The 10,915-nt window shown below is 39.9% G+C and overlaps 1 protein-coding gene across 1 annotated transcript in view; it reads right to left on the minus strand.

The window, feature by feature from the left end:
• Positions 1-3,597, minus strand: part of trh (PAS domain-containing protein trachealess) — a 69,182-nt gene extending 65,585 nt beyond the window's left edge. Inside the window, exon 1 of the mRNA XM_032434749.2 lies at positions 3,527-3,597. The gene's annotated coding sequence lies outside the window, so the exon portion shown is untranslated. The remainder of the gene's footprint in view (positions 1-3,526) is intronic.
• Between the last annotated feature and the right edge of the window lie 7,318 nt (positions 3,598-10,915).

Here is a 10,915-nt window from a genome sequence, read left to right on the forward strand (position 1 = left end):
CGGGAAACTGTCTGATTAAGCAACAGATGTACCTATGCCTATTCCCCATTCAAATCTAGATATTATCTGCTTGATATTGTATTTATTTGGCATTATTATTGGAATTGCTGTGCAAAATTTTCTTATAAAAAGTGAGCTAAGCCAAGATTTTCTCTAATCTTAGCTATAACCTGGTCATTTGTTTGATATTTTATCCAGGGCTAGTTTGTGCTTGGTTTAAGAATATTCAACAATGAAATATAGCCATAATTTTAAGATAACGAACTAAGTTATTTGCCTTAAAAAAAAAAAACTAGAAAGACTTTCACTCTGCATCGTTTTTGTTCCTTCGAATATCCGTTTTCTGAGGAATTCTTCTTTGATAGCGTCTATTGATAGGGATTTCCTCAATATACGATTTCCGCTGCCACTGAAGATCATCAACGGACTGATTTAACTCTGTGTGTTTGTTGATTTGATTACCTTGTCTACCTGCCCGAAAAGGCGTTTCTTATGAATGAAGCCATCAGCATCAGGCAACTCCTGGGATCTCTCACACCCTTTCGAACAATTTGAGTGCGCGACAATTAACAAGTCTGGGCGAGAGCTGGGTGAACGATACGTTGGAGATGATTCCAATCTTGTCCCAGCACGCGCTCTGAATTTCACCTACCGAAAACCCAAAAAAAAAAGTTTTCATTCACTTTTCTCCTGACTTTAGTCTTATTTTTTTTTTTTTTTGGCTTGCCAGCCAGTTACGCCCGCACCTTTTGTGGCCACTTTTTCGTGTGTTTCTCTTAATTTGTATCTCAAATTCTGTTTCATTTATGATTCCTCATTTCTTGCTCGTCTTTTTTTCCTCGAGATGCTATCAACTTCCATAGCAAATAGCGAGACGCTGCACGTGATTCAAATTTTAAAATGCTGCCAGCTCCTTGGATTTGATTTTATGAATGAAACCAACCTGAGACAAACAAACAGCTTGATACTTTGTTACTTGAGCATATTTCATTAATATATTTTCGGCTATTCCCCAGCAGGAAGCAGTTGCCTGAGGAATCCGCTGCTGGGTATTTAGGTTTTGCTGTATGTGCAACCCCCATGCGAGCTCAAGGCCAGCTTTTCGTTTGTACTATATGATTTATTACTGCCAATAAATCGAGCTTGCCAGCATACGAGAGCATTTCTTGGTTTATTTCACGCTCTAATTTTCCTTGATAAAAGCTACTTCATACGCGCGCGGCAGCAGATGGAAAAGTCTATGGCAACATTTGCCACACGCATTATTTCTGCATAATTTTCCAATATTTTATATGACAGCCATAAAAATTGTCAGCACAATTAGAAGCAGGTTGCAAAAATTCCAATCCAACTTGTTTCCGAAATAGTCAGACATCTATTTATCACAGTGAGACAAGTAAGACGTTATCTTGACATGGGATAAGTTAAAGAGAGCGTCTAATTCAAGTTCCAATAGAAATGCTGTCCATAGAAATACTCTCGAAATACAGTTCTTCAAATATTCCAAGTATTTTCTTTTCTCTTGAATTTCTTAGTTACAAGCTTCTCTCTTTTTGTTTATTGACGTTTCTTTCTTTACCAAACGTTCGTTCCGGTTCCCAATCGTATTCTTTGTGCTTTAAATTTGGAACTAGTTCCACAACCAAGCTACTTCATTTATAACTAGCTCCAAAATCTGCTTATGTTTATCTTGTTGCTGCCAAGAGATAAATACGAAGCAAATGCAGCTAATCAAGTTGACCAAAGGGTTACCGAGCGTGTCCTGGCATATTAGCAGGGCGTTATATCACTCTCTTGGGGCGGACAATGCTTTTCATTTCACAGTCTCAAAATCATAATTCAAGTCGGCCCTCCAAGCAAAAGCAGGTCATTTGTTATGTTCCGCCCGAAAACTCGCATTGGGCCCATGACGAAAGTGCCAAGTGACATATGTAGAGATGGGCAATGGATGTGTGTGCGTGTGTAAGTTTGTGTAAGTGTGTGAAAGTGTATGTACGCGTGTGTTCGTGTGTGCATGGCTAGTTCTGGGGATGTTACACAGCAAAAAAGGACAAAGACAAAGGATAAACTAAGTTTTTATGTACTTAAAGATTTGACAAAAAAAAAAACACTTAAAATTTTAAGCACGATTCGTCTTGGACATTTCTTTTATAAAGAATAAAATAAAGAAAATTAAAAAGCAGCTCTGGACTGGAGATAAGAAACCTTATTTTAAGTACAAAAACTTATTTAAGCCCCGGATTAAATATTTTGTGATCAGCTAAAGAATAGTTGAACTTATGAGATTTCTAACACGGCTAGGCTTATTTTCAATTGTTTTTTTTTTCAGTGTAGTTTCCAATATGCACTTGCCGTTGACAAATGATGCGCCAGACACAAGATTCTGTGATTTATCAAAAGTCAAAAAAAAAAAAATTATAAAAATTTTGCAACGCTTTGCGAAATTTTTAAGGAAATTAATGGATGCCATTTCAAAGTAAGTCGAAGCCAGGGCCAAAAGTGCGAGGTAAAGAGTTTTGCCACTAGGCTTTTGGTTCAATGCACCTCAGGCGCGTGGGTGGGGATGGTGTGCGGTGGGGGGGATGGTAGTGGTGCGGGTGGTCCGGCTGCAGCAGCTGTTTTACTGCTGCCTTGGCCTCTGTCCGGTGCGGCAAGCGTATCGATTTTAGCTCAGACGCCGTCGCAAACGTGACGAGCATTGCGAATGGGCTGCTCGACGGCTTGGAGAGAGGAGGGGTTGAGGGGGGGCTGGGTTGGAGAACCTGAGTTGTTGCAGCTTAAAGTTCAAAGTGTCAAAGAAATTAGTTAATAATTATTGGCTTCAACTTTCGCTTTGAGCAGCACTTGGAGCACTTTAAGCGCAGCGTCAAGCTGTCTGCCGGATCCGGTATTCGGGCTTAAGTGCGGACATGCTGCGAACATTTATCTTAATTGCCATTCAATTGGGGACACCTCAGCCTGCAGCAGCCGCAGCAGCAGCAGCAGCAGCAGCAGCAGACGCAGCGGAGAATTCAATTTGCATACACGCGATGTCGGCAAAGCCGTTGTCCATGTCCGCAGCTCCTGTGGAACCTGGCTGTGCCTGGTCGTGTGTCTTTCGAATTCCATCTACACGCTGCATGCCTCCTGCTGCTGCCACGGCTTCTGTTCTCATTGCTGTTCCTGTTGCTGCCGCAATCACCGATGCTCAATGTTTGTGCAACTAATTAACATTTTTAATGGGCAATCCTTGTAGGCATTGAGAACTTGCCGCGTCGTCAACAAATGAAGTGGAACAACATCTTAAAGTGAGCCCAGAGATTTGATTTAGAACGCAATTAATATTGATTTTTTTCCACATCTTTGCAAGAAGCAACATCGAAGTGGAATTAAAAGAGCGGCTCAGAACAGAAGCTAGAAATTTCCTTAATTTACGATCAACGCAAGCTGACCTCAAACACTCAGACATTCTACCATATGTCATTGTGATATGAAATGTTATGATATGCTTATGTTTATGTAAATAAATATTCAAAGATGCACATACCTGAAATTTCACATGATTTATTGGTTGCCTTCTTTAAGTAAAGTCAAACAGACATTTATATATTCATATATCTGAAAAAAAGAAAGAAGAAGAGAGCATTAAAAGAGAGTAGGAGCAAAAGAGAAAGAGAGAGACTAAATAAGACTGTGAGTATCAAAGGGTATTAGATTGTGAACACAGTTCAGGACTCCTACTACTCCTCCCCCTCCTCTGGGCTGCTCATTTTCCTTCTGATACTCCTACTCCTCCTAAGACTTCTTCGCTGCAGAATTAAAACTAGCAGGCCTTACTTCAATTTGATCAGAATCGAGTTGAAAGGCAACTTTTTACATACATACATACTTAAAATGCATACATATGTATATGCATAAAATGCATGTGTGCACATGCATACATACATACATATTTTCATACATACATACACATGCATACATACATGCATACATACGTACATACGCATATAAATACAAACATATATACACATGCATGGATATATACTTGCATACTTACATGCATGATGTGCATGTATGTGTATATGCATGTATGTAAGTAAGTATTAGCATGCATGTATGTAAGAAAGTATTACATACATGCATACATGCGTACATACACATGCATATCATCTAGATGATGGCTCTGCGTATGCCTTTATACGTACACATATGTGCACATACATCTATGCATATACATACATATACACAGAGTGTACATACATTCATATATACCAACTTGGCATATATATATATATATATATATATATATATATATGTCGTGTATCCAATAAATTATTGTGAGTATTATTTTGAATGCTAACGATTAAGTGTTAGTAAGAATCAGAGAATTTGACAGAAGGTACTGCTATTTAACATAACTGTCCTACTTGTATTAGGGTTGCTACTGAAAGCATGGTGTGAGACAAAAAAGATAGTCTCTGCCGAGCATGGCCCGAGTGTGTTGTATAACGTCCAGTTTGCTATAGTGTTGAATGTTCACTAACAGTACTAAAAGTCAGAGAAGAATATAGAATGACAAGAGCATGAGTAGTATGCTCGAGGACGATGAAAATTATTCATTCTAAAAGTGGAAGTCATAGAGAACAGACGTGCTCGCTCCTAAAAATATAATTATTTTGTGACTATAACGACACTCGGGACTTGCTGTGCTGCCAGTATGCCTAATTGCAAAGAAAGTGATTTCTCAGTTCCGACATCAGAAGTGGGATTAGGCGATGCCCCTCCACGAGGCAATTCTGACGATTCGTGGCGTCAGCTTTTGGAATCTCAAAATCGAAATATTCTTGAGATTATTAAAGCAATGCAGATGTCAAATTCAGCATCCTCAACAAAGAAGAGCATCTCGTTGCCAAAGTTCAACCCGGACATTGCAGACGCAGATGCAAATGCCTGGTGCAAAACTGTGGACATAATACTTGACGATAATCCTATTGAGGGCAGTACACTGGTGATGACCCTCAGCGGCTCCCTAGAAGGAAGCGCCTCGCCCTGGCTTTCTCAAATATGCTATACTGGAATGAACTGGCAAAATTTTAAGGAATTGTTTTTGCAACGTTTCGTGGGAATGGAAACATCGGCGGCAACTTTAATGAACATTTTTAATGGCCGACCGAATGATGGCGAATGCCTCTCCGTATATGCGAGCCGTCTTGTGACGTCACTTTTATCCAAATGGAAGACAGCGAACATGGAGGAAATTGCAGTCTCAGTTGTTTTGGCACATACATCGAAAATCGACAAAAGTCTGCAACGTATGTTATATACGACTAATATTAAAAGTCAAGACGAGATGCAACAGCATCTGAAGGCCTATGCTTATGGAAGGTCAAATGGAGGTCTACAGCCAAATATCCCAATGGAACCAGATCGCAAGAGATCGAAAACATATGGCATTAAATGTCATCATTGTGGAAACCTCGGACACAAAATGGTCGAATGTCGCAAGAGGAAGTATGAAGAAGGCAACGTGTCAAAAAACTCAGCATTACCTAAAGTTCGATCTGCCGTTACCTGCTTCAAATGTGGCGATGCTGGCCACATTGCGTCTTCATGTACGAAAGGAGTTTCTACGAGCGGTGTTGGATCACATGACAAGCGTATAAACATCTGTTGTGTGTCCGAGCCAAAAGGAATCCTGCGTCAATCTGGTGAGCTCGTTCCATTTTGTTTTGACTCTGGAGCGGAATGTACGCTCATCAGAGAGAGTTGTGCCGAGAAATTTTCCGGAAAAAGAATTAATAATTTGATAGTTTTGAGGGGTATTGGAGAAAATCCTGTGTATAGCACTATGCAAATCTTGGCTACTGTTAAAATTGATCAGTACTCCTTAGAAATATTATTTCATGTAATAATGGATAAGTTTTTGAAATACGATGTATTGATAGGCCGTGATATACTCGGATTAGGCTTTGGAGTCTCCATCGAGGCCGACAAATTTGAAATGTACAAAACCAAAACTGTTGATGTACTAATAAAAGTGCCAGATATAAGTTACGTAGAGCATCTGAATAACGATAGAGCATTAAGCAACACTGATAAGAATCGTCTGCTAGAATTATTGCAAAACTATGCTGATAAATTTATTGAGGGTATTCCTCAAACGCGAGTGACTACGGGTGAACTTGAAATCCGCCTGCTTGACCCAAATAAAACTGTACAAAGGCGTCCGTATAGGTTAAGCATAGAAGAAAAAGAAGTCGTGCGAAATAAAGTAAAAGAATTGTTAGACGCAAACGTTATACGTCCTAGTTGCTCTCCATTTGCAAGCCCAATGCTGATGGTAAGAAAGAAAAATGGAACCGATCGACTATGTGTCGATTATCGGGAACTGAATGCTAATACGGTCGCTGACAAATATCCGCTGCCTTTGATTTCTGATCAAATTAATAGACTGAGTGAAGGCAAATATTTCTCCAGTTTAGACATGGCAAGTGGTTTTTACCAAGTTCCAATACACCCAGACTCTATCGAGCGCACTGCTTTTGTCACCCCAGAAGGACAGTATGAATTTTTGGCCATGCCTTTTGGATTAAAAAATGCTTCCTCGATTTTCCAGCGCGCAATCGTGAGAGCATTGGGTGATTTGGCTCAAACGTATGCCATCGTCTATATAGATGACGTGTTAATTCTAGCGAAGACAAAGGAAGAGGCACTTGAAAGGCTACAAACGGTCTTGGAAAACTTGTCTAGAGCTGGATTCTCATTTAACATTACAAAATGCTCGTTCTTGAAAACAAGCATAGAATATTTAGGATACTTGGTTGAAGCGGGTCAAATTCGACCAAATCCACGCAAGATACAAGCGTTGGCCGAATTGCCGTCACCGCAGTCAGTAACGCAGGTGCGACAATTCATAGGCCTAGCCTCGTATTTTAGGCAATTCGTACCAAAATTTTCTGAGCAGATGAAAGCTTTATATAATCTCACCTCCAAGAATAATAAATTTGTCTGGAAGCCGGAATATGAGGAAATTCGTCAAAAAATCGTATCAATTTTGACTAATGACTCCGTTTTGACAATTTTCGATCCACTAAAGCCAATTGAATTACATACAGACGCAAGTTCTATTGGATATGGTGCTATTTTAATGCACAAGATAGAAAATAGACCCAGAGTCATTGAATATTACAGCAAATGTACGACAATGGCTGAAGCAAAATATCATTCATACGAGCTTGAGACCCTCGCAGTTTACAACGCAGTAAGACACTTCCGCCATTATTTACATGGTCAAAAATTTATTGTGCATACAGATTGCAACTCCCTGAAAGCAAGTATCAAAAAAATTAACCTTACCCCAAGGGTACATAGATGGTGGGCATATCTGCAATCATTTGATTTCAGCATTGAATACAGGAAGGGAGAACGCATGTTACATGCTGATTTTTTCTCGCGCAATCCGTTGCCTACTGATTATAAATCCTCAGCGAAAACGGTTGAAATGCACATAAACCTAGCTGAGATAACCGACGATTGGCTTCTAGCCGAACAGCAACGAGATTCTGACATTGCTTCCATAACCTTAAAATTGCGAAACCATAAGATGGGAGAAGCTATCTCAGCGTCGTACGAATTGAGAGCAGGAGTATCATATCGAAGGATTCAAAGAAATGGCAGCACAAAATGTTTGCCTGTAATACCTAGAGCCTTTAGATGGTCAGTCATTAACAATGTTCACGAAGCCATAATGCATTTAGGGTGGAAGAAAACTCTAGACAAAATGTATGCCAACTACTGGTTCGAGAAGATGTCTAAGTATGTGAAAAAGTTTGTAGAAAATTGCATTACCTGTAGAGTGTCAAAACCACCATCTGGTAAGCCACAAATAGAAATGCACCCGATTCCTAAAGATGACATACCCTGGCACACTGTGCATATTGATATAACCGGAAAATTAAGTGGCAAAAACGACTTAAAAGAGTACATCATAGTTCAAGTTGATGCATTCACAAAATTTGTTCACCTTCAACATACGCTGAACATTAATACGGAAAACTGCATTAAGGCAGTCAAAGAAACTGTTGCACTATTCGGAGTGCCGGCACGCATCATAGCTGATCAGGGTAGATGTTTTGCTAGCACAAGGTTTAGGGAATTTTGTTCTTCGCAGAAGATAGGTTTACACCTGATTGCGACGGGCGCCAGTCGAGCAAACGGCCAAGTAGAGCGTGTCATGAGCACCTTGAAGAGCATGCTCACAGCGGTTGAGAGTAGTCAGCGATCCTGGCAAGACGCTTTAAAAGACATACAGCTGGCAATAAATTGCACGACAAATCGTGTAACGAAATATAGTCCGTTAGAATTGCTAATCGGTAAAGAGGCAAGGCCGTTAGGAATGATAACAATATCAGATGAAAAAACAATTGATAAAGATTTAATAAGAGCACAAGCGAAAGATAACATGGTGAATAACGCTAAATATGATAAGGCTAGGTTTGATAAAAATAAAGCAAAAATTGTAAAATATAAGCTTGGTGATCATGTCCTACTCAAGAGGGAAGAACGAAATCAAACGAAGTTAGATCCCAAGTTTAAGGGACCTTTTGAGATAATCGAAATACTTGATGGAGACAGATATTTATTAAAGTCATTGACGAGTAAGCGCACGTTTAAGTATGCACATGAGTATTTGCGAGCTTTTCCAAGCAACAATGTATCGGAGGAGTTGATAGATTTGAGAGATGATGAGTGTGACAATGTTGAGGACATTGCTCAAGACACTGTGGCACTAAGAGAGAGTGCGGTTGGGCTCATACACGATGGCTAAGACCGCACCATAATACTCACGCCGTGCACAAGTGCTCGATCATGGCGTGCTGAAGCGGGTGATATTATGGCGGGGGTCAGAGGTTGAAAGACCTGTATGGATCCGCTCCATGTTATCGTTGCTGGGCAGCAAGAGCCTATAGACGTGTGATGACAGAACAACAACAAAAAAAAAAAAAAAAAAAAAAAAAAAATAAAAAAATAAAACCTACAATGACCGATGATACTGCTGTTTGTAAAGCTATTCTTAAAGTAAAGTAATGACTAATAAATTTTACCCAACAATTTTGACTATGGCATGATCTAAGCGAAATGTACACACGAGGACGTGTGAAATGTCAGGAAGGCCGTGTCGTGTATCCAATAAATTATTGTGAGTATTATTTTGAATGCTAACGATTAAGTGTTAGTAAGAATCAGAGAATTTGACAGAAGGTACTGCTATTTAACATAACTGTCCTACTTGTATTAGGGTTGCTACTGAAAGCATGGTGTGAGACAAAAAAGATAGTCTCTGCCGAGCATGGCCCGAGTGTGTTGTATAACGTCCAGTTTGCTATAGTGTTGAATGTTCACTAACAGTACTAAAAGTCAGAGAAGAATATAGAATGACAAGAGCATGAGTAGTATGCTCGAGGACGATGAAAATTATTCATTCTAAAAGTGGAAGTCATAGAGAACAGACGTGCTCGCTCCTAAAAATATAATTATTTTGTGACTATAACGACACTCGGGACTTGCTGTGCTGCCAGTATGCCTAATTGCAAAGAAAGTGATTTCTCAGTTCCGACATATAAATATATATATATTTATACACACATGTTACAATACTTTGCACATTCTCCGTACCTTTACTTCAGATTGTGGCCAAAAGCAAAAACCGCCGTTAAATTCAATAAAATATGTCAAAGTTCCGAAACGTCATAAGTAAATTATTCACAATAGATTTTTGTTTGATTGACACACACGCGTCGCCGTGGCATTCGTTTGAATAGATTCGTTTGATTCACAACTAATTCACATGAAATTCGAGGCAAAAATTGGCAGATATTATGTGGCACGTGTTGGGGGCGTGTGCGTCTCTATTAGGGATACGAGCTTGGGCGGGTGGGGTGCGTCCCGAACGAATTGGCATAAAAAAGGAAGGCATTTCATTAGTCGATTTCTTGAGCCGCACTTTAATAACTTAACTAAATTGCTTGACATTTAGTTGACAAATGTCTTAATAAACCAAGCTGCAGCATTGTCACGAGATGGGCTAAAATAATTTGGTCTGGCCGCCAAATGCCCCCGGGAACTGGTCCTCGAGCAAATGCAAATCGCGTCGAGTCGAGTCGAGTCGAGTCGAGGAATTTATCATCCATGATGATATCGTTGTCGCAACTACAAGACGATTCAGCGCTCGCCCAAGTGTAAGACTATGAATAATAAAAAGGGTTAAATTAGCATTTTCACATTTATTTGAGCGATGACATGCCCAGATACGACTTATAGACGCGCCACCCCGATCCCGTCTACCTCCCCGACTCCTTCGCTGGCAGGGGTAACTCCTTGAGCGCGTGCTACGGCAATCATGAGGCGTGTTAGCGCTGGTTAGGGCAAGAGTTGGAACGAGTTAAGAAATTGCCAAAGCAATTTCCGATGACACACATGAAAGCCAACGCTCTGGGGATAATCACCCAGAGCCAAGCAGGAAGAGCCCAGGCCGGAAGCCAAGGACAGTTTAAGATGAAGGCGCTGAAGTCTAAGTGTGAAGAGATTATTTGATTAGAGAAAGCGTCAGCTACAATTGAGATGAAAGCAGAGATGGCAGCCGATAAGGAATTATGCTAAAGGCATATGACCAAGAGGGTATGGGAAACGAGGCTAGAGGAAAAATAAACTGAAGGATTATTTCTATCAAAACAAAGATCAGAGTTCTGGAAATTGAGAAGGTAAGCCTTCGAAATTATAATGTACTAGGCCAGAGGAAAAATAAGCTAAAGGATTATTTCTATCAAAACAAAGATAACTTCTGGAACTTGCTTTAAAAAAACCTTTGGGATTATAATGAACTTGAAGTTGTATAGATATAAACAGGGATCACTTCGTAAAACTTATATTCAAGAAA

This window comes from Drosophila virilis, chromosome 3, assembly GCF_030788295.1.
Source record: "Drosophila virilis strain 15010-1051.87 chromosome 3, Dvir_AGI_RSII-ME, whole genome shotgun sequence".
Taxonomy (NCBI): Eukaryota; Metazoa; Arthropoda; class Insecta; order Diptera; family Drosophilidae; genus Drosophila; species Drosophila virilis.